A 24,887-nucleotide genomic window follows, 5' to 3' on the forward strand; every position below is an offset into this window, starting at 1 on the left:
TTATCCCTTTGCCTGAACATGGACAGGAAGGAAGTTGAAGAGAGAGTGAGCCAACAGAGTACCCTAGAACCCACCTCCTCACCTTGCTCTGACAAGCAGGAGAGTAAGAGAAGAGGTTCATGCATTTTCAGGTATAGGAACCTTACCACTAGTCAGCATGGCCGGATCAAATGTCCTGGGCCCTGGCCACGTAAACAAACAACTCTCTCCATGAGGGAAATTAGGCACAGAGCTGAGAAAACTGGGTCAGCCATGGGAAAAGCAAGGCATGCACGAGAAGGGACAGGCCAGGCAGAGCAGAGGGGCAAGGATTGGTGAACATCCTAATGGTATTCTCTTCTGCCCCATGTGAATGCCCCAAAGTACATTTATATCCTGTCTGTCCCTCTGAAGCCACTTGTAGAACTAAATCCTTCCATCTTCATCAATTTGTAATACATGGCAGTGTGTGTGAAGGAAAGGAAGATAAGAGCAATGGGGAAGTTGACCTGTGGGTCTTGGTATTAATAAATCAGGAGCTATTGATCATCATCACCAGATGTGTATGAATTTTTAAGATTAATTGGCCTTAATGAAAATACTAGTGAAGACACTTCTAGAATATACTGATTTTTCCTGGAGGGGGAGATTAAAAGTAGAAATCCTAGAATAGGACGTTTGACTTAACCAATCTGGGAGGCAATGGGTAATAGGAATTTTAGAAAGTTCCTTTTAAAGTTTGGCAGTTCTACTCTGCACTCCAAACTGGAAGCGCCTTGGAATTTTTGCTGTCTCTAAAACTCTTCCTAACTCAAATAAATCAACAAACATTACCCTCTATCCTGGTAATAACTACCTCCTTAAAGACACCCCTGTCAATCCCCCTTACTTTTACCTGTGCCAAAGAAAATAATACATCTTTCTGAAAACAAAGAGGCTAGAATTAAGAATTTTTTTTTTAATTCAAATTGATCCTTTGTGCAACTAGGCAGGAGAAAATCAGAAAAGCTATATCATCCAGAAAATAAAATTCTATTTTGTCTGTATTGTTGAAAATATTGTTTACGGTGTTGAATTATCTGATCATGAATGACTCAAGTTGACAACCAAGTCCTTAACTAGCACTCTGACAATATTTAAGGCTCTACATCAATACTATCCTCGAGAATATATCTCAAGAATTGTGTCAGCTCCACCCGAGATGAAATTTCTTGGGGGCAAAAACTGTCTCATTAACACCTACATCCTTCACAGCATCAGTGTGCCATAGTAGATTCTAGGAACCATTGGATGAATGAAGAGATGGTGGGATGAGTGGTTAAACAGATGGCTGCACAGATGGCTCGGTAGATGAATGCGATGAGTTATTTTTGTTATCTCAATCAATACGCTTCTTTGGAAGGGTTTCAAGATAAATCTGTATAATATTAAACTCTGTTGAAAGAGAGACAGAAGGAGCCAGGGATGATAGTAGAACCCAGACAAAACACACCAAAAACATACTAGTATTGAAAGGTTTTTTTTTTTTTTTAATTTACATTCTCAAGTCAACGACCCTGATGAAATGTTTTTCTTACAATATTTTTAAATCTTATTTTTCACTTCTTATCTTTCATTATCCTTAAAAAAATGCTGTGTCAGTATTTGCTCCAAGGAGGGTGTTAGAACACAACAATGCTCCAGTCTGGAACTTAGCTATTCAAAGTGTGGTCCACTGAACAGCAGCGTCTCCATGCCCTGGGACCATGTCAGTGTGAACAGGGAATGATGTTTGCCATCCCGGTAAACAAGAATCCAGCTAAGTTACTGAAGCTGCCCTCCCCAGCATGGTGTGTACTCTGAGGGCAATTCAGGATAGAGAAAACCAGAAAGCGTTATGCACTTTGGATATGGTCCTAGACAGTTAAAATGAATATCTAAGGGATAATTTCAATGAGCCCAGATTCTTGCATCTTCCCATACATAGAAAAGCACAGAAATTATTTACTTGAGATGTCTGATTTTTGTGCTTAACTGTAATTTTTTGATGTTTGATCACATGGGTTGTCATTTGTTTTGTTTTGTTTTACCAGCCCAAAACTTCTCTAAATCCTGGCTCCTCCCTTACCTCTTTGGAACAGTTCTTCAAAGCTATCTGAAAGGCTATTCTCCTAGGCTAAAGTCCTCAGTGAGGTTCTGGAATAAAACTTTAAGGTTGTGTGTTTTTCTTCAGTTGATATTAGAAATGCAGATTCTCAGCCTCCTCCATAGACCTACCAAGCCAGAATCTGCAGCTTAACAAGTCCCCCAGGTGATTCCTATACACATTAAATCTTAGGTATACTGATCTAGATTCAAGATAATAATGAGCGGGAGGCCAGAACCTCTAGCTTCAGAGACTAAGTTCAAACAGAGTATGATAAATCCCAGGTTCTGTCTTTCTCTGCTGGTGAAGAAGAAAAAGTTGCTACAGAAGAGAGGTTGATATGCTGGAACATAAAATATAAGATTTGGAGGTGAAGAATGGAGGCTGTGGGGAGCGGGGACACAGTGTATGTGTATGGGGTGAAGGGGACAGTAGTGAAATTCATCTTCTGAATAACAGGAACCATAGGAAATGCAGGAGGCCACATCAGTATATTGAAATAAAACCTGAGGCCTCCCCTAGTTTCCACTGCAGTAAAAGAAGATGGAAAATGCTATGGTACTCAAGTTGCCCAAAACACCCTGACTTCTCTGATATCACTGCTGAGCCCTTCAGCCTCAGGGAGGGACAGCCATGTCCTGCTTAGGGAGGAAGACAATTGAGGATGAACAGCCTAGATACAGCAGACTTTCTAACTTTGACTAGAGGCCAAATGTTACCAAACCAAATTTGGGTCTGTTCACCTGCACACAATAATGTCAGTCTCCTGACACTGGATTGTAAGGAAGGAAAGTGCAATGTTTAGTACAGGTGCCAACAAGGAGTCTGGGCAGTTAATGCTTAAAGAAAAAAAATCTGAGGAGTTCCCATCATGGTGAAGTGGTTAATGAATCTGACTAGGAACCATGAGGTTGTGGGTTCAATCCCTGGCCTTGCTCAGTGGGTTAAGGATCCGGTGTGGCCATGAGCTGTGGTGTAGGTCGCAGATGCAGTTCGGATCCCATGTTGCTGTGGCTCTGGCATAGGCCGGTGGCTACAGCTCCGATGAGACCCCTAGCCTGGGAACCTCCACATGCCGTGGGAGCAGCCCTAGAAAAGGCAAAAAGAAAAAAAAAAATCTGAACCCCAGATGGGTTTCAGGAAAGCAAATTTAAAGGCCAAGTAAAGGAGAGGAGTCGCAGGGTACATGATCAGCTTGTGTGTAATTCTCTGATTGGTTGATGGTGAGATGACAAGGTGGTATATTGCATTATCAATCCTTAGGCTCCAGTAGGTCTGGGGGCTGTGTGCTCAGGGTCATCAAGTAGTTAACTTCTCCCATTTGGTGGGGGGGTGGGGTTAGCATCTATAAAACAGCTCAGGAAATGTGCATCAGTTACTATTATCTAGGTACTTCAGAGAGGAGCTAAAGCGAAAGACATGGGGGCGGGGTGGAGTTCTGGACCAGGAAAGCCTCATAGGGTCCTACTCATCACACAAGTAGCCTGCAGTACATTGGGTGCTCCAAAGAACTAAGTCAGATGCAAGACGGAAGGTCAGAGCCTTCCACCTTGAGGATGCATGGCTGGTATTAATGTCCTGAACTGGGGACATACGGAGAAACTAAGATAGGTAGATGAAGTGTCTCTTCACTCCCAGTAGCTGGTTAGGTGATGCTGGTCACATCAGCTCCCTTCTTAACTATATTTTTTGAGTTATTTCCTTAGTGATTTCTCTAGGGATTACAATATACTTCTTATTATCATTTAGTTCAGGTTAATAGTGACTTCATTCTCATAAAACATAGGAACTTTGTTCCAGTATGGCTCAATTTCCTTCTTTGATCTTGGTGCTATTATTGTCATTACATATATGCAGATTGGTTTCTAGACTGCCCTAGCTTTCACTTTCCTCTAGGTGCCCCCCACCCCGCCCCTGCCCAGGACTTCTTGTGTGTGCACATCCTTTCAATCAGCCAGTGATATGTGGAGAGCTTGTATAACTTCCAAGGTCTCTCTGTTAAATTTCTGGCCACCACCTCAGTGAGTCAAGGCTATATATAAGCTTTTCCGATATGTTTTCTAATGAGTTTTCTAATTTTACTGACAGTGCCCTCCACTCCAAATCAAGTCAGTCTCCCTGGCAGCTAAGTTTCTGGTTTTCATAGGCAGCCCCACCCTGGCAGCACTTTTGTGCCAACAAATCCCAGGCAGGGTATGGAGTGACCCCCTCCCCAGCAAACAGACCAGACTCCCATTGTTCTCACCCAAAGTTCAGCAGCATTTCCTGAATAAATGTTGCTTTTGATCTTTTTTTTTTGTCTTGTCTTTTTTTAGGGCTGCACCTGAGGCATATGGAGGTTCCCAGGCTAGGGGTCGAATCAGAACTACAATGGCTGGCCTACGGCATAGCCACAGCAACGCCAGATCCAAGCCAAGTCTTCGATCTATACCACAGCTCACAACAATGCCAGATCCTCAACCCACTGAGTGAGGCCAGGGATCGAACCCGCAACCTCATGGTTCCTAGTTGGATTCGTTTTTGCTGCGCCATGACGGGAACTCCCGCTTTTGGTCATTTTCGCCAGTTGTTTTTGAGGGATCGAATGTGTCATCTTCATTCAGCATTGTTGAAAACCCTGTCTCTTATTCCTTTTGGCGGACTTTGGTTTCTCATCAATAAAATTAGGTCTCTTCCGTCTGATTCTTGTGTTAGGGACCAGGAAAGCAAAGGTTTTGAGGAACTAGAGGAGTATTAAGAGATAGTAGGGGATGTATTACCTAAGGTTCCAGTAGGAGCAACCTTGCTGGACTCTGACTGAAGAATTTTAGAAGGGTATGGGGCAGCCCAGAGGCAGGCTACACTAGAACAAATTAAAAAGGAGGTGCCTTTTTCAGGAGTTCCCGTCGTGGCGCAGTAGCTAACGAATCCAACTAGGAACCATGAGGTTGCAGGTTTGGTCCCTGGCCTCGCTCAGTGGGTTAAGGATCCAGCGTGGTGGTGAGCTATGGTGTAGGTTGCAGATGTGGCTCGGATCCCGCGTTGCTGTGGCTCTGGTGTAGGCCAGTGGCTATAGCTCCAATTAGACCCCTAGCCTGGGAATCTCCATATGCTGAGAGAGTGGCCCTAGAAAAGGCAAAAAAAGACAAAAAAAAGGAGGTGCCTTTTTCAAATAATAAAAAAACTTCTTCTAGTTAACTATTGCACAAATAAACACTTTACTACCCAGGGAAAGTAGAAAGCAGGCATGTGACTGTCTCCTCAGTAAAGGAAGAAGATCAGGGGAAAGGAGCAGGAGTGAATGGATGAAAGGAGGGGCAGGGAGTTCCAGCTGTGGCACAAGGGGATCTGTAGCATCTCTGCAGCACCAGCTTTGAAACCTGGCCTGGCTGGCACGGTAGGTTAAAGGATCCAGCCTTGCTGCAGCTGTGGTACAAATAGCAACTGCATCTCAGATCTAATTCCTGGCATGGGAACACCATATGCTGCAGAGCAGCTGAAAAAAAATGAGGAGGAGGGGGGGCAGGATCAAACTTATTTTTCAAGTTGGCCCAAATATATATATCCACTCAGAATAAAGTACAACTAAAGCCTCTTGCTTGGACACTGGTATTGTCTGAGTTTGTATCCTGCAAAATTCACATTTTAAAATTCTAATGTCCAATGTGATGGTATTAGGAGATCATCACGAATGGATTAGTATCCTTATTAAAAAGGCCCCACAGGGAATTCCCGTTGTGGCGCAGTGGAAATGAATCTGACTAGTATCCATGGGGATTCAGGTTCGATCCCTGGCCTCACTCAGTGGGTCTGGGATCCAGCATTGTCACGAGCTGTGGTAGGGTTGCAGACACAGCTCAAATCCTGTGGCTAGGCTGGTGGCCACAGCTCTGATTTGACCCCTCACCTGGGAATCTCCATATGCTGCAGGTGCAGCCCTAAAAAGCAGGGGAAAAAAAAAGAAGCCTCACAGAGACCCCTCATCTCTTCAGCCATGTGACAGCACCGAGAAAAGTTAGCCATCTGGAACTTAGAAGAGGGCTTTAGCCAGGACCCAACCATGCTGGCACCTTGATCTTAGATTTCAATCCTCTAGAACTGTGATAAATGTATTTACATTGTTTATAAGCTACCCAGTCTGTGGTATTTTGTTCTATAAGCTCAAACAGAATAACATAGACACATAGTCTTTGTTTTCCAGGCCCAAGTTTGCAAGGGCCCTGGCAAGCAGGGGCTGTAACAGCACACACACACACATATGCACTCACATTTCTAGCTGCTCAACCACGTCCTGATACTGGAGCACTCACCCTGGCAGCAGGCACACTCCATGCCCTCAGGCCTACTCCCCAGCCACAGGGACCATGTTCATTTGGGGTCCCTCAGACCTGTCAGTGCATCTGAAAGCAGTGGGAGGATGAGGGAAGCAACCTTGGGGAGTACCTGGGATTGCGTAGGGACAAGGCTAGGTAGACATCAACAAACAGACATTCCAGTCTCCAGAGTGAATGTACATTCCTAGATGCCAGTGCAAATTTATTGTGTCAAGAGCTTTCCTCAGCTGCTTGAAGATGCAGCCAGAAGTCCCAGATTCTCCATGATCTACCCCTATTATCAAAAAAATAAAAAACAAAAACCCAAAAAACTAAGTCTGTAAGGTGAATGCTTTCCTTCACTTAGATATAGTGCCTTTATACATGAGCTAGCATACAGGGAAATGTGAATGATTAAAATACTAAAAGCACAAGAAAAAGAGCAATTTGAAAGATCCAGGAAGCAGGACATCACCACTGGGATAAATGAACTTTGGCTATCTTTAAACACTGTAATGCTCTACTCAAGATACAAATTCCAGGGAGAAACATCTGATTGGCCTATCTTGGGCCATATGTCCATGCTTTGGCCAGAGCAGAACAAGCTGATTAACAGCCCTGCAGCACTGTATCCAATCAAAAGGATTTGTTCCCCAGAATAAAATTAGGGTGCTATTCCCAGAAAGGAGACTGCATGCTGAGCAGGTTAAAACAGCAGATGGCTAACACAGAACAACTAATTAGGGATCAGATTTCTTTACTATAGGACTTCTAAGAGCCTTTAATTAGCAAATTTTGTTTTTATGAATCTTTAACAGGAGATAAAATACACAACATTTCCCAATTATTTGACCAGAGAACTAGAGGTTTTTTGTTTGTTTGTTTTTGGTTTTTTTTTTTTAATCTTTTTAAGGCAATACCCGCAACATATGGAGGTTCCCAGGATAGGGGTCAAATGAGAGCTCTAGCTGCTGGCCTATGCCACAGCCACAGCAACGCAGGATCCGAGCCGAGTCTTCGACCTACACCACAATGCATGGCAACATCAGATTCTTAGCCCACCGAGTGTGGCCAGGGATCAAACCCGAATCCTCATGGATACTAGTAAGGTTCCTTTCTGCTGAGCTACACCAGGAACTCCAGAGGACGTTTTTTAACAGAATATTGCAAGTGACAAAGTGATGAAGATGGCAGAGTAGGAAGACCCTGAACTCAGATCTTCCCATGGGCACACCAAATTATAGCTACTTACAGAGAAATTGTTTGAGAATGACCTGAAGACTAGCAGAAAAGATTTTCCGCCAGGTGGAGCCACAGTGAGATGGGTAGGGAAGTGGAGATGTGGGCTAGTCAGGATCCATATCTCTGAGTCTATGACCCACAAATAGGAGGAGGAGGACAGAAGTCTTCCCCCAAGGAGCAAAGGACCCAAGCCCCACACTGGACTCCCCAGCCCAGGGGTCCTATATCCGGAGGATGAGCAACCAGAATGTCTGGCTGAGAAAACCAGCAGGGCCTACATTCAGGAGATCCAGGGGGCTATAGGAAACAACTCTTAAAGAGCACAGGCAAAATTTGACAAGCTCTAAGTCCCAGCACAGAGGCAGCAGTTTGAGCGGTGCCTGGATAGACCCACTTGCTGATCTTGGAGAGCCACCTAGAGAGGCAAAAGGCAGATGGGACCTACCTTGAGGACAGAAATACAGGCAGCAGCCATTTGGAGGGATCTCATTTTACCATGCTGACACTGGCACTGGCAAGAGTCATTTTGGAATCCTCCTTCTGGGCTTTTAGAGCCATGGACCTGCCCCCCACACAAAAAGGCCTGCAGTACTTGTGCATCACCAGGCATTGCAAGCCAAGGTAGAGCCTCAAAGCTACTAGGCCAGGAGCTAGCCCCAATGGCCAGCATGCCCACAGCACACAGAATGATACCACAACACTACCACAGAAAGGCACATGCAGCTCATACAGGAGGTAGCCCTGGAATATCAGACTCTAGTGTCCAGAAAGGAGCATGTTGCTGGGCCTCATTGGATGTCTCCTACATAAGACCACTTCTCCAAGATCAGGAAACATAACAAACTTACCTGATACATAGAAATGAGCATAGAGAATTAAGCAAAATAAGGACACAGAATAATATGTTCCAAACAAAGGAACAGGACAAAAACCTCAGAAAAAGTACTAAATGAAACAGAGATAAGCAATCTACTTAATAAAGGGTTTAATATAATGATTATAAAAATGCACACTAAACTCAAGAGAAGAATGGACAAATACAATGGGAATTTCAACAAAGAGAAGATATTAAAAAGAAACAATAGGGGAGTTCCCATTGTGGCACAGCAGAAACGAATCCGACTAGGAACCATGAGGTTGTGGGTATGATTCCTGGCCTCGCTCAGTGAGTTAAGGCTCTGGCTTTGCCGTGAGCTGTGGTGTAAGTCACAGACACGGCTTGGATCCTGCATTGCTGTGGCTGCAGTGTAGATCAGTGGCTGTAGCTCTGATTCGACCCCTAGTCTGGGAACCTCCATGCGCTGCAGATTCAGCCCTAAAAGGCACACACACAAAAAAGAGAGAAACAGTAAAAGCTGAGGAATACAATAACTGAAATGAAAAGATACTACAGTGGGAATCAATAGTGGATTATATGATACAGAGAAACATAAGAAATCTAGAACACAGGGTAGTGGAGATCACCCAAGCTGAACAGAAAAATGAAAAAAGAATGAAGAAAAATGGAGATAGTTTAAAAGAACTCTGGGACAACATAAAGCATAATAACATTATAGGGATGGGTCTCAATGAGAAAAGAGAGAGATAAAAGGGTAGAGAACTTATTTAAAAAAAAAATAAGACCTGAAAATTTTCCTTCCCTGGGGAAGGAAATAGACATCCACATCCAGGAGGCACAAAGTCCCAAACAAGATGAACCCAAAAAGGTCTACACCAAGACACAAAATTTTAAATGTCAAAAATTAAGAATAAAGAGAGAATCTTAAAATCAGCAAGAGAAAAGCCACTAGTTACATACAAGGAAATCCCCCCAAAATGGATCAGCTTCCTTTTCAGTAAAAAGGGAGTGGCATGATGTAGTCAAAGTAATGAAAGGAAAAAAAAAAAAAACCTACAGCCAAGAATACTCTACCTGGCAAGGTTATCATTCAGATTTGAAGCAATGATAAAGAGTGTTACAAAAAAGCAAAAGCTAAAGAGTTCATCACTACCAAATGGGCCTTACCAGAAATGTTAAAGATACTTCTCTAACTGGAAAAGAAAAAGCCACAACTAGAAATAAGAAAAATTATGAAAAGAAAAATTCCACTGGTAAAAGCAAACATACAGTTTAAAGTCATAGATCACATACATGTATACATTATTTTTTCTCACATTATCATGCCTATGTTCTCTTCCAGTTTGATGGTGTCTTGTCTTATATTTAAGTCTTTAAGCCATTTCGAGTTTATTTTTGTGCATTGTGTGAGGACTGGGTCACCATGCTGTACAGTAGAAAATTGACAGAACACTATAAACCAGCTATAATGGAAAAAAATAAAAATCATTATATAAAAAATAAAGTAGTAGATCACTACTTATAAAGCTAATAGGAAGGTTGAGAGACAAAAGTAATAAAATCACCTGTATCTACAATAAGTAGTCAAGTGAGACACAAAATAAAAAGATAATATATAATGTGAAAAAATAAAATGTAGGTGGAGAGAGTAGAAATGTAGGGGTGATAGAAAGAGTTCTAACTTAAGAAAAATCAACTTAAAATACACAGATAGATATAGATTGTTATATATGAACCTCATGGCAACTACAAACTAAAAACCTATAGAAGATACACGAAAATAAAGAGAAAGGAATCCAAACATAACACTAAAGATAGGCATCAAATCACAAGGAAAGAGAGCAAGAAAAGAAGAAAGGAACAAAGAACTACAAAATAACTGGAAAACAACAAACAAAATGGTAATAAGTATATATCTATTAATAATTACTTGAAATGCAAATAGACTAAATGCTCCAACCAAAAGACATAGGATGGCTGAATAGGTTTTTTTAAAAAAGAAGACGTATATACATACTGCCTAAAAGAGGCTCTCTTAAGTTCTAAAGACATAGAGACTGAGAATGAGAGGATTTAAAAAGATATTCCACGTCAATATAAAAAAAATATGGGGTAACAATACTTATATCAGACAAAATAGACTTTAAAACAAAGACTGTAAAATGAAGTAAGAATAGTATTACATAATGATAGAGGAATCGACCCAACAAGAAGGTATAACACTTGTAAATACATACGTACTTAACACAGGAGCACCTAAATACATAAGACCAACTACTACAAACACAAAGGGAGACATTTATAGTAATACAATAACAGTAGAGGACTTCAACACCCCAATTACATCAATGGCCAGATCATCCAGACATAAAATCCATAAGGAACTGGCCTTAAATGACACATTAAACCAAATGAACTTAAACAGGTACAGAACATTCCATTCTTCCTTTTAAAAACAGCACACCTGGGTACACAAACACACACACACACACACACACACCACACCCCATAGCCTGGGAACTTCTACATACCATGGACACAGCCAAAAAAAAAAAAAAAAAAGGTCAGAGGAGTTCCTGTCGTGGCTCAGTGGTTAACGAATCCAACTAGGAACCACGAGGTTGCGGGTTCAATCCCTGGCCTTGCTCAGTGGGTTAAGGATCCAGCGTGGCCGTGAGCTGTGGTGTAGGTTGCAGATGCGGCTCAGATCCCACGTTGCTGTGGCTCTGGCGTAGGCTGGTGGCTACAGTTCCTACTGGACCCCTAGCCTGGGAACCTCTATATGCTGCAGAAGTGGCCCTAGAAGTGGCAAAAAGACAAAAAGAAAAGAAAAAAAAAGGGCAGAGAATCTGAATAGACATTTTTTCAAAGAAGCCATTCAGTTGGCCAACAAGTACATGGTAAAATACTCAGTATTGCTAATTATCCGGAAACGCAAATCAGAATCGTAATGAGATATCACCTCATGCCTGTCAGAATAACTGTTATCAAAAAGACAATAATAAGTGTTGGTGAGACTGTGGAAGAAAAGGAGCTCTTTACACTGCTAGTAGGAATGTACCTTGTTGCAGCCATTGTGAAAAAGTCTGGAAGTTCCTCGAAAAGTTAAAAATAGAACTACTATATGATCCAGCAATTCCTGAGTATTTATCCAAAGAAAACAGAAACATAATTTGGAGAGATATAAGCACCCCTGTGTTCATCACAGCATTATTTACAATAGCCAAGATACAAAATAATCTAAGTGTCATTAGATAAATGGATAAAGCGAAAATACACACACAGTGGAATGTTAGCTTTATAAAAAAGAATGAAGTCTTGCCATTTGAAATAACATAGATAGATCTAGAGGGTATCATGTTAAATGAAGTATGTCAGACAAATGCCATGCTATTTCACTTATATGTGGAATCTGAAAAAAAAAAAAAACACAGGACAAATGAATAAATAAAAACAAAACAGAAGCAGACATATAGATACAGAGAACAATCTGGTGGTTGCCAGAGGGGAGGGTCCTGAGGAAAATGCTTGAATAGGTAAAGGGTATTAAAAAATACAAATTTCCAGTCATGAAGTATAGGCATATCTCATTTAATTGTGCTTCATTTTGCTGCATTTTATAGTTATTGCGTTCTTAAAAGTCAAAGGTATATGGCAACCCTGCATTGGTTAATGGTTAGCATTTTGTAGTGATAAAGTATTTTTTATATTTTATTTTATTTTATTTTATTTTATTTTTGTCTTTTTGCCTTTTCTAGGGCTGCACCTGCAGCATATGGAGGTTCCCAGGTTAGGGGTCTAATCGGAGCTGTAGCCATAGGCCTACACCAGAGCCACAGCAATGCAGGATCCGAGCTGACCACAGCTCACAGCAATGCCAGATCCTTAACCCTCAGAGCGAGGCCGGGAATCGAACCCGAGACCTCATGGTTCCTTTTCGGATATGTTAACCACTGAGCCATGACGAGAACTCTAAGTATTTTTTAATTAAGCTACGTACATTGTTTTTTTAGACATAATGTTATTTCACTTAATAGACTATAGCATAGTGTGAACACAACTTTTATATGCACTGGGAAATGAAAATTTTTGTGTGACTTTATTGCAATATTTGCTATATTGTAGTGGTCTATAAGCAAACCTGTAATATATTTGAGATATGCCCGTACATAAGTCAAGGGGATATAATGTACTTCATAGGGAATGTATTTAACAGCATTGTAATAACTTTGTATGGTGACAAGTGGCTAGTAGACTTATCATGGTGGTCATTTTGTAATGTATTTAAATGTCAAATTACTGTTTGTATACCTAAAACCAACATAGTATATGTCAATTGTATTTCAATTAAAAAATAATGGCTTCATTTCATCAAATCACAAAAAAAAGAGAGTTTTAAGTGTCCCCAAAACACCTTTAGGGAAATTAGACCGTGTCACCTCTGTACCAATGTGTATTACAGCCCCTGCAGGCAAGAAACTGCCTGTCTTGTATCTTTTTCAATGAAAGTTCTGTCCAGATATATGCTCAGGAGTGGGATTGCTGGGTTATATGACAGTTCTAGATTTAGTTTTCTGAGGTACCTCCATATTGTTTTCCATGGTGGTTGTACCAATTTACATTCCCACCAACATTGAAGGAGGGTTCCCTTTTCTCCACACCTTCTCCAGCATTTGTTATTTGTTGACTCATTAAAGATGGCCATTCTGACAGGTGTGAGGTGGTACCTCATTGTAGTTTTGATTTGCATTTCTCTAATAATTTGTGATGTTGAGGATTTTTTTATGTGCCTGTTGGCCAACTGTATATCTTCTTCAGAGAAATGGCTGTTCAGGTCTTCTATCCATTTTTCACTTGGGTTGTCGGGTTTTTTGCTGTTGAGTTGTATAAGTTGTTTGTATATTTTAGAGATTAAGCCCTTGTTGGTTGCATCGTTTAAACTATTCTCTCCCATTCTGTAGGTTGCCATTTTTTGTTTTTTTTTTTTAATGGTTTCCTTTGCTGTGCAAAAGCTTATAAGTCTGATTAGTGTCCCATTGGTTTATTTTTGGTTTTATTTATGTTGCCTTGGGAGACTGACCTAAGAAAACATCTGTACAGTTGATGTCAGAGAATGTTTTGCCTATGTTCTCTTTTCGGAGTTTTATGGTGTCTTGTTTTATGTTTAAGTCTTTAAGCCATTTTGACTTTATTTTTGTGCATAGTGGAGGGTGTGTTCCAGTTTCATTGATTTACATGCAGCTGTCCAGTTTTCCCAGCACTACTTGCTGAAGAGACAGTCGTTTCGCCATTTTGTATTCTTGCCTCCTTTGTTGAAGATTAATTGACCATAGGTGTCTGGGTTTATTTCTGTGTTCTCTATTCTGTTCCATTGTCTGTATATATATATATATTTTTTTTGGTACAGTACCACAATTTCTTGATTACTATAGTTTTGTAATATTGCCTGAAGTCTGGGAGAGTTACACCTGCTGCTTGGTCTTTGTTCCTCAGGATTGCTTTGGCAATTCTGGGTCTTTCATGGTTCCATATAAGTTTGAGTATTGTTTTTTCTAGTTCTTTGGAAAATGTCATGGGTAATTTTATAGGGATTTCACTGAATCTGTAGATTGCTTTGGGTAGTATGGACACTTTAACAATATTAATTCTTCCAATCCAGGGGCAAGGGATATCTTTCCATTTCTTTGAATCCTCTTTAATATCATTAGTTAGTATTTTCTAGATCTCATCATATAGGTCTTTCACCTCCTTAGTCAGGTTTATTCCTACGTATTTAATTTTTTTGAGTTTAGGGTTAGTAAATGCAAACTATTACATCTGGAGCGGGTAAGCAATGAGGTCCTGCTGTATAGTACAGGGAGCTATATCTAACCACTTGTGCTGGAACATGATGGAGGCTAATGTGAGAAAAGGAATGTGTATGTGTGTGCATGTATATGTGTGTGTGTGTGTGTGTGTGTGTGTGTGTGTGTGTGTGTATGACTGGGTCACTTTGCTGTACAGCAGAAGTTGACAGAACATTGTAAATCAACAAGAAACTGCCTGTCTTATTTACCTGGAATAGGCTTGGCACAGAGGAGGCACCCAATAAATGAAGGCATTGAAGAACCATGTTTATATTATCTATGTATTTCATCCCTGAAAGTATGAATTGCATAAGACATGATCATCAAAAGGAAATTTAGTTAGGTTAATTATACTGTACTCAATAAGGTCTGGAAAACTATTCATCCTCTCCAGAGCCCCACAGTCCTATCACTGAAGGGAAAGCCCTACAGATTCCTCCTATAGCTTAAACTCTCTAACACACGTCTCAGACCTACACGTATAAACTTTGGAGCATGATATACAATGGCTTTCCAATTATGGCCCCTGTGCCCCATCTAACCACACAGCCTTCAACTCCCCAACAGCTATGCTTTTGCTCCAGAAAAAACAGCCTATACGTCTCTAAATATGAAGGTTGTTCTACTCCTCTGTAACTCTGCGAGCGCTCTTCCTCTGTCTGAAATGCCATTAGCCCCTTAGCCACTTTTAAAATTCACCTTAAAAATCCAGCTTCCCACCACTGTGGAGTTTTCCCCAATCTCACCCAGCTACTAGCTCCAAGTAATCTCTCTCCTCTGAATTGTGCACCTTTGCGAATGCCTCCATCACATGCTGCTATTCTCTGTGCTTGTTTGTCTCCATTTTTAGCTGATGAGCCTCTTAGCAATAAAGATCATGCTCTTGTTTCCCTGAGTAGTTGTGGTACCTAGTACCTAGTGTCATCTAACCAGAATGAGGAAAGTCCCTGAAGGGACTGGGATGCCATAAATTGGATACACAGGTGATAGAAGAAACTGAGAATCCAGCCAGGGACAGTGGGCATCTTAGTTTGGGTTTCCAAGAAGACTCTGAGCCCAAGATTCAAATGCAAGCCACTTATCAGAAAATGCCATGAATCTGCGTAGAGATGAGTGGGGAGTGCTGCAGGAAGGGAAGGCAAGGCGACTTGTCCATGAGGGCATCCATTTATCCAGATACCAAAGTGAGTAGCTGGAGCTTAACTCCATATTGGTCACTCCATATTGGTCTAGAAAATAGTGCAAAATACATATTTCAGAATTATCCTGGATAAGGGTAAGGGAGCTGGGGTATTTTTACTGGTCAGTCATTGGTTAAGGGCTATCCCCTCAACCTGGGAGAATGTCAGTTCTTAGGCACTAACAGCCTGCTGTAGATACAAACAAAGTGTGTTTCAGTGGTTTGCAGGTAGCCCTCCAACAGAGACATTGGCAGAAGCTTATCTTTGGAAGCCAGCCTGGCTGACTAAAATGGTAAGTGGATTCTTAGAGCTGTGGACAGAGCATTGATAGCATTGGCTAGCGTTAGGCAACTCAGAAGTTAACAAAACCAGTAACCACCACTACCCCTGACTTGATGTCCAGAGGCTGGGGTTACTGGGTCCCAGAAGCCCGGAATACAGGTAGAAGCTGGGATGTTCATTATGGGCTTCTTCTTGTTTGCAGACACTAGAGACAAAGAGGGCATCTAGCCGTTCCGGAGACTCCACGGGAGGCAGAAAGAGGCTTCTTCCTTCCTGCTGTCCTGCAGTTTCCCACCTGTGCCTCCCATTGGTCAAAACCAGCTGGAAGCCACTTGACAAGAGTCTGCGAAACCAGCCTGCTCTCCAGGATGCAGAGCAAAGCAGAGTGGATCAGACTCATGGCAAAATGGCCCAGGACTGACAGATAACCATGACATAAAGGGCTTGTGTTCTCCCCCGTACCACCAGCATCAGAATTACCTGGGAAGTTTGTTTAAAATGCAGATTCCTGCACCCCTAGTAATGAATTTGAATCTTATGGCTATGGTTGCATTCCTAGGGGCCTATTTTTTTCTTTTTCTTTTTTATTACAGTTGATTTATAGTGTTCTGGCAATTTCTGCTGTACAGCAAAGTGACCCAGTCATACATACATATACATTCTTTTTCTCACATTATCCTCCATCATGTTGCATCACAAGTGATTAGATATAGTTCCCTGTGCTACACAGCAGGATTTCATTGCTTATCCACTCCAAATGCAATAGTTTGCATCTACTAACCCCAATCTCCAAATCCACACCATTCCCTCCACCTCGGCAACCACAAATCTGTTCTCCTTGTCCATTAGTTTGTTTCTTTTCTAGAGAAAGTTTCATTTGTGCTCTATATTAGATTCCAGATATAAACCTAGGAGTCTATTTTTAACAAGTCCCTGAGGAGAATCGTATGCATAACTAAATTTGGGAACTTCTGTAGAAATGACTCAACATAAATGTTTTGGGGAATTAAAGAAATTAAATGGAAACTGTAACAAGATGAAAATTCTATTTCTTGTCCATCCAAAAAAATCAATTAACACAGAAAATCCTTTCCAGTTAGATTTCTAAGTTTAACTGCTTAACAATCTCTGATTTTCATTTTACCAAAAAGTAATCAAAGTCAAAAGGATATTAGAAAATATATCTATATAAGCCTGAGGTAGAACCAGGGAGCAGGGTTCAAATCGTAGATGCTTTTGTAGGCAGACTTATCATACTATATTGCTATTATTATTTGATTGTTATTTATTATTGGTTTTGTCTCTACTAGACTCTGAGAGTTCCTTGAAGACAAGGGTTGTGTCACCACTTTCTGCACACCCAGCACAAAACATGGCCAATTACATAGCAGGGGTCTGAAAAATGCATGTTAAGTTCAGAATCTGAAGCTTCCCCTCAGCCAGTAACATCTCTAAAGCTGGCTTTTTCAGGCACAGGTCAACTCAGTGTGGCATGTGGCCAAAGGATTTTTTTTTTTTTTCCAAAACCCTTTCAGGTTTTCCATAAAATTGGCCTTTATAACTTTTTCTCTTGGTTTTGAGCATTAATGTGGTAAAATTGCTCAATGATGCATTACCCATGATATATTGTGGTGATTGTGGAATAATTAAGCGATGTTATCATAGAAATTGCATTACTCGGTTTTATTAAGAAAAAGCTCCTCTTCCTAAGACAGTAATATATTCAGATTAAAAACTATTCCAAGGCAAGATTCAGACAAAATAAGCATTCAAAAGCACAAATCCAAAATAAGAAAAAGATTAACTGTGTTCCAAAATGAGAGGAACAAAAACAATTTATCAATTTTAATATTTCAAGGGAGTGGACAAGAAGATGAAAACTGCATTAAAATGTTTTCCATTACCGTAAGAATTCATATAGGGACATTTATTTACAAGGAAATAAAATAGAAACACAATACTGCATGCAAAATAGAAAGCCTATGAGCCCCAAAGCCAGATCCATTTGGGAGGCAGTTCTCAGAAATCAAGAGACACACTGAAATCAGTCAGACATGGGTTGAAATCTAAGAGCAAGCATTAAAAAAAAAATCTATATAATCTTGAGCAAATTACAAGATCTATACCTTTATCTATTCAGAAATAGTCACAAGAGCACTTACTTATAGGGCTGGTTAACCAGTGAGCTCTTCAGTTATTAACTTGCTGTCTCAGTATTTGCAAAGTCTGGAGCTAAATAAATATACAAATTTCCCCTGTCGAGTGGCTTCTGGCCATCTAACTCACCTAATGAAATGATCTGGCATGGAAAAGGGAACTTCAGGGACGCGTGACATTGAAGGAGCACGAATCTGAGATCTACCCATCAACCAAGGGGCAGGAGGGACCCAGGAAGGGCAGCTATTTCCAGATCAAGCTAGCCGGGGGCTCAAGTTTGTGTATCCATCCAGAGTGGACAGTTAGAGGACAGCGATGAGAAACAGGGATTTTCTAGTCACCCTGGGTTCCAGTCCTCACTCCAACACCCACTAACTGGTTGTGTGAACTAGAAAAAGTTACATATTCTCCATGAGCTTCAGTTTCATCATTTAAAAAAAAAAAAAAAAAAAAAAGGTAGCTCAACTCACTGAATAGCTGACAGAATTAAGTGTGATCATGTGTGTAGCATGTTTATCACAATGCCTGGCATGTAATGTTCAGAAAATGCTAGCTACTAGTAAGAGGATTAGTAGAGTCTGTTTTCAGCCTTTGGTTTAGAAATAGAATGTCTGCTCCAGCATGAATGAGCGCTGCATAGGAAGAATTACAGTCAGAGTTCTTTGTGGACCGTGCTATCAGGCAGGCACTCAAAGAAATAAGGCAAAGTTCCCAATGCAGAAAGAGGGTACACGTGGAAGATCAGGTCATAAGAAGAGGGTAGAAATGCAGTCACTAAGACTGGGACAGCTTTGAACTAGCAGCAAGTGTGACAAGTTGGAGCTGAACCAAATCTGCTCACAGAGATCAAGCTGTCAGCTGCTGGTGGAGAACTCTGGGAAAGACAAACAGGCAACTCGTAAACATATCAAAAGTGAAGTTAGTAACTCTTTATCTGTCCAGAGATCATTTAGTTAGTAGTCCCTTTGGCTCCCTAAGTAAGTAAACAAGGCTTCTGAGAGCAATCTAAATTATTATCATACAGCCCATGGAAAACCTGTATCTTCGTAGGAAATTTTTCATCCCTTCATGCAGACCCCATTTACTTTCTTTAAAATTCATTTTAATTGAAGTATAGCTAATTACAATACTGTGTTAGCTTCTGGTGTAGAGCAAAGTGATGGATAACACACCCTGTTTATTCTTATTTTACATGAAATTTTAATGAACATTTATATTTGGTTTTCCAGCCCATGACAGATTTAGATAGAAAGGGGAAACTTCTGGTGGCAGGAATCCTGTCCAAAACAAGGTACTGTAAAATTATATGAAATAGAAATAATCTTTTTTTTTTGTCTTTTGTCTTTTGTCTTTTTAGGACCACACCCACGGCATATGGAGGTTCCCAGGCTAGGGGTCGAATCAGAGCTGTTGCTGCCAGCCACAGCCACAGCCACAGCAACACCAGATTCTTAGCCCACTGAGCAAGGCCAGGGATCGAACCCACAACCTCATTGTTCCTAGTCAGACTCGTTAACCACTGAGCCACGATGGGAACTCCAGAAACATTCTTTTTTTGTTTTGTTTTATAATTTAAAATTTTTAAAGTTGTCTTATGCAGAGTATTTTGGCTAAATTTTTTCTGTTGTTGTTCTTTAATTTTCTGTTTTAGATTAGGAATAGTCTTACAAAGCATAGCAGTCTTGCCCTATTTCGTACCAGGGAAAATTGCCCCCGATGCCTCATAAGCCAAGAAAGCACAGTATGGTACTAGATGTTCATAATGATAATTTTGAGTCTCCTCATCCAAAATAAATAAATAAATAAATTATCAGAAATTATTTTCTTTGCCTCATTCTATGAATCCAATCCATCTTAGCAGTTGTAAGTCCAAAATGTGTTATGGATTTGTTCGTGGACTTCTCTCTCCTCTCTTTCTCTCTCTCTCTTTTTTTTTTTTTTTTTTTTTTTTTTTTTAGGGCTGCACCCACAGCATATGGAAGTTCCCAGGCTAGGGGTTGAATCGGAGCTGTAGCCACTGGCCTATGCCACAGCCACGGCAATGCAGAATCTGAGTCAACGTCTGCAACCTACACCACAGCTCACGGCAACGCGGGATCCTTAACCCACTGAGCGAGGCTAGGGATAGAACCCACATCCTCATGGATACTAGCTGGATTCCTTTCTGCTGTGCCAGCATGGGAACTTCCACAGACCTCTTGACCCCCATTTTCACACTCTAGTCTGAGCACTACAGTCTCTTACCTAAACCATAGCAATGGCTCCTCACCGACTTTCACAATAGCCCGTTCAACTCAGTGAATTTTAAAGATAAGTGTTATTATATGTCCCTTCCCTGATTTAAACCTCTAGTAGCTTTCTATCACCTAACAGAAATAGCGGAGTTCAGTGTCCTATTCCAGAGACCTAAGATCCGACTACAGCTTTCCTCACTGGCTTATGCACCATCCTCTAGTCACCTTTTCCTCTGCTCTTCAAATACTCCAAGATCACATCCATCCAAGACCCTTTGCCCTCGCTCTTCTCTCTTCCTGGAATGCTCATGTCCCAGATCTTTGCAGGCACCAGCTCAAATGTCACCTCCCTCTTACACATCTTCTCTGGTCACTCAGTCCAGAGCAGCCACCCGGTCACCCTAATGCTTCCCCCATCTGAATATTTAACACCACAGCTATTTCTTGTTTATTTTATAGACTGTTCTGACTCTCCACACTGGAAGATGATTTTTTCACCCTCACTCACGGAGCTAGGACAGACAATACCAGATGCCTAATAATGCATCATAAGTATTTGTGAAATGAATATAAATGACTAAATCTGCCCTCCCCCAATTTTCTATAAAAAGAAACAATCTGCAAATCTTAGACTAGCATTACTAGTAAAAGTCACTTTCACCTCCCTCACCACAAATCAGGTCCTGCTCATGGCCAAGAACTCCCACTATAGCTGATAACAAGAGCATGCGTGTATCCTTGTAGGAGCACAGGCTGATGGAGAAGGTCTTGGAATGAGGGGAATCTGGAGGGTATGTGTAGGACAGAGCAGAGGGGAAAGGCAAGAGCCAAAGCCACCGGTTAGATGCCAATTTTATCTGTCCAGGTGTGAAGGGCTAGAGCCTGAATTAGTGGCAGTGAAAGGAACAGATGCAAGAACCATCGTGATGGAAGAAATAACAGGGTTGGGGGCTGATTAAATTTGTGGAGAGTGCCACAAGGATAGACTTCTGGGAGCTCAAAATCTTGGCAACAATCTTCTTCCACTTATACGGAGCCTGCTCTATGTAAATGACAAGCTGCCTGATTTAATAGAGAAATATAGACTCATAAATTGATGCTGCAGAATGTTCCTTTATAATTTGATTTTCCTTACATGATGGTCATGAAATTCATGCATTCCTTTAAAAGACTGGAAAGACTTAGTTGATATCAATAACACAGCAATCAAAAATGTTAAAGTTATCATAGCTATGTACTATATGAATACAATTATTTTAAATGAATTCAATCAAAAACAACAGTTGGGTCTTTTCAGTCTTTTTAACACTTTGGTGACTTGGCTGGATTTTTTACTTTTCCTATACTTGCTATGGTCTATTCATTTTCTCAAATGATCACAAACTCTGTAGCTAAAACCCAACTCTGTCAGTCAGAAGTTCCACACAGGTCTCTCTGAGCTAAAACCAAGGTCTAGGCAGGACTGCTTTCTTTTCTGGAAGCTCTAGGGGAGAATACATTTCCTTGCCTTCTCTAGCTTCCGGAGGCTGCTCACACTCTACTAGGGTGTGATCCATTCCTCCATCTTCAAAGCCCCCAATGTTGTGTCTCTCCCACCCTATTCCCATCATCAAATGTCTCTCTCTGACCAAATTGGAAAAGTCTCCCCACTTCTAAGGACACTTGCAGTTAGATTGCGCCCACTCAGAGCATCCAGGCTAAGTCCCTATCTCCAGGTCCTTAACTTAATTACATAGGCAAAGTCGCTTTGGGCATGTAAGGTAACATTCACAGGTTCCGGGGGTTGGAGTATGGGCATGTTTAAAGGGCCATTATTCTGACAGCCACATGTGGTATCCCATAGTTATTGTTTTTATCTATTAAGAGTAGAATTTTAATAGGAAGCCTATCCCCTGTCTTGTAAAAGGATCTCCTAATGGCTACTCACAGTCATGAGTGGAAGAGACAAATCATAAACTTGCCAATTTTATTTCCAATTTTCTCAGAAATGTATTTCATTTATGCATATCCCCAACTTGTTCTGAGAGGAATTTAAGGACTCTTAAGGGTCCTTAAGAAGATGTTAAGGGTGATATGTCACATACAGGATTGGCATGGCATCCTCCTCAATTTCCCTCTTTTCATAGAAACCATCCTGCAGAAGTAGAGCCTCACAGTTTAGAGCACAGTCTCTGGAGCCAGACTGGGCAGGGAATGGACCCATGCCCAGCTCTGTCAGCTAATAGTTGTGTCCTAATTCTCTATGACTCAGCCTCCTCTTCCATAAAATGGGAGTTCATTCATTTAACCAATATTTATTGAGCACTTACTACGTGCCAGCATAATTCTAGGCACTGGGGATTCCGCCAGAATACACAAGTACAGTGTCATTAAGAAATTCATCCACCCTCAGCCCCAACTTCAAGTCTGCCTCAACATCTACCCCAGGACTCCCTGGACTTCCCACAATCTAGCTACTAAAAGGATGAATCATAGCAGAGCAGGGACCTGCCATACTCCTGCCCCAGTCCTCATGCCTGTGACTCTTGGGTGCCTATATGGCAATAAGTGTTAATTGTGATTTATATGGCCTCTGGATTCAGCAGTGAAAAAAGAAACAGACAAATATCCCTTTGGGATCGTGGTAGAGGAAACAGACAATAAGCAAGGCATGTAAGTGTGTATGTGTGTGTGTGTGTATACATACACATAAGATATACTATATCATTGCAGGGTAATAAGTGCTATGGAAGAAATCAAGCAGTAAAGGGGAGAGAGAATGTCAAGTTTAAAAGATGACCATCTCAGAGAAGTCTTACTCAGAAGGAGACATTGAAGAAAAGACTTGAGGAAGGTGAGCTAACAAGGCATGCAGGCATGTGGGAAGAAGAGCAGAGCAAAGACCTTAGGGAGGAGCAGGTCTAGCCTGTCCTGGGCATCACAAGAAGCATAAGTGAGCCTGGAGATGAGAAAACATAATGCTAGGACCTGCCTCTGAGGATAGTTGTATTGAAGAATTACATTTAATTAATTATTTGAATAACCCTAAACCCTCAGAGCAAGGACTGGCATATGAAAAGTTTTAAAGAAGAGTTTTTTCATCTTTCTACTTTTACCATTATATCAGAAATATATCCCACTGAGCACAGTTCATGTGTTTTCCTCCCAGGGCTACAATTGCATTCCTGAAAACACCCTCTTGGGTTGTTTCAGGACTTCAGGGGTTCCACTGTGACCTGTGTGTCCTCATTCCTGTGTGAGCCAGCGCGTTATCCCATGTCTCTGGGGATGTCCATCCAGACTTGGGGTCACAGGGGTCCTTTCACACCGAGGGCCTACGACATCAGATCTTGCATGCTCTTCCTCCAAGAAAAGATTCCACAATATTTAGAAATTCAGAGTTTGCATGGGAATCGTTAATATTCACTCGCCACATATTGCCTTGGAGATTCAAGATAAGGCTGAATCTTCTACCAATCTCGTCTGCCGTTCTTATCTTTTTTGCCTCCCTAAATATCTTTCCCTCCCCTCTGTATTTACCCAGAGCATTTAGAGCTTTCCTGAGGGGTTTTCTAGGCTGTGCTCAGCACCATCCCCTGGTATCCTCCCAGTCAGAAATGACTTTTCCATGATAAGTGTGGTGGCTCTTATCTCAGTCACTAAGTGGTTCCATTTCTAGGGGAGGGTGATCAGTTTGTCATGTAGATATGGAAGGCCCAAAGAGTTGTACAATCCCAGTGGACTCCTCTACACACTCATACACACACACACACACACACACACACACACACACAGCAACTAGTATGTCCTACCTCACAAATTCAGAATACAAATACAGTCATTTCACCCTTCTTTTTGCTTGAATATTCAAACACCCTCATGCCCTATTAGCAAGAGGTGGTATCTTGAGATATCCTCAACTCTAACCAGTCCAGTGATCTCCCAGGAGCTTACACAAGGCAGCAATAGTCAGACCTCCCCCTCCAATCCAAGCTGAAACAAGTAGGTGGATGGATCCAGAGCTGCCATGTCTTCTACTCATTGTCACTGTGGGGACTGGCTTTGCCTGTGCCTCCCCATGCTTGCCTCCTTATCTTAACTCTGAAGTTACAGGTATATCTGATGACACCCTTGGTCTCAGGAATTCTCCCCTTTATTCTTTGCATTGTGCCCAGACAGCTGGCCCAGAAGAACTCTTTTTATGAATGATGCGCTATGTAAGACTCTGTGTCACAAATTTTAAGGTCTTGGTCCCAGGTCATCAGCCTAGACATCTCCAATCCTTTATTTTGTTTTAGGAACCTCATAGCCCTTCCCTGTACCAGGTTTAATGGGAGCCCTCCACCCACCCTCCTTCAACAGCTCTACCCAACCAGACCTCAGACAGTAGAATATGGAATCTTGGCCTCTTTCTTTCAAAGCACCTCGGGGAGCTCTTATGCAAATCAATGGTCATCTTCCCCCAAAATCAATTTTCCCAAGTAGCGGGTCTGCTGGATTAACAAAATTCAGATATGCCCCAAACCCAGAACAATGGCTGCCTCTTAGACCTAAAGGGGCCACTCAAGAAACAGCACAGCAGATAAACAAGCCTCTCTTGATAATACATATACCCAGACATTTTCAGATAAAAAAGCAAAGGCTGAGGACAAAATCAGATAAAGCAGTGTGAGCTATTTGTATCTGACACATTTTTATTTGATCTGTCTAAACATCATAATACATTTCATTA

Source organism: Phacochoerus africanus, chromosome 8, assembly GCF_016906955.1.
Source record: "Phacochoerus africanus isolate WHEZ1 chromosome 8, ROS_Pafr_v1, whole genome shotgun sequence".
Lineage (NCBI taxonomy): Eukaryota > Metazoa > Chordata > Mammalia > Artiodactyla > Suidae > Phacochoerus > Phacochoerus africanus.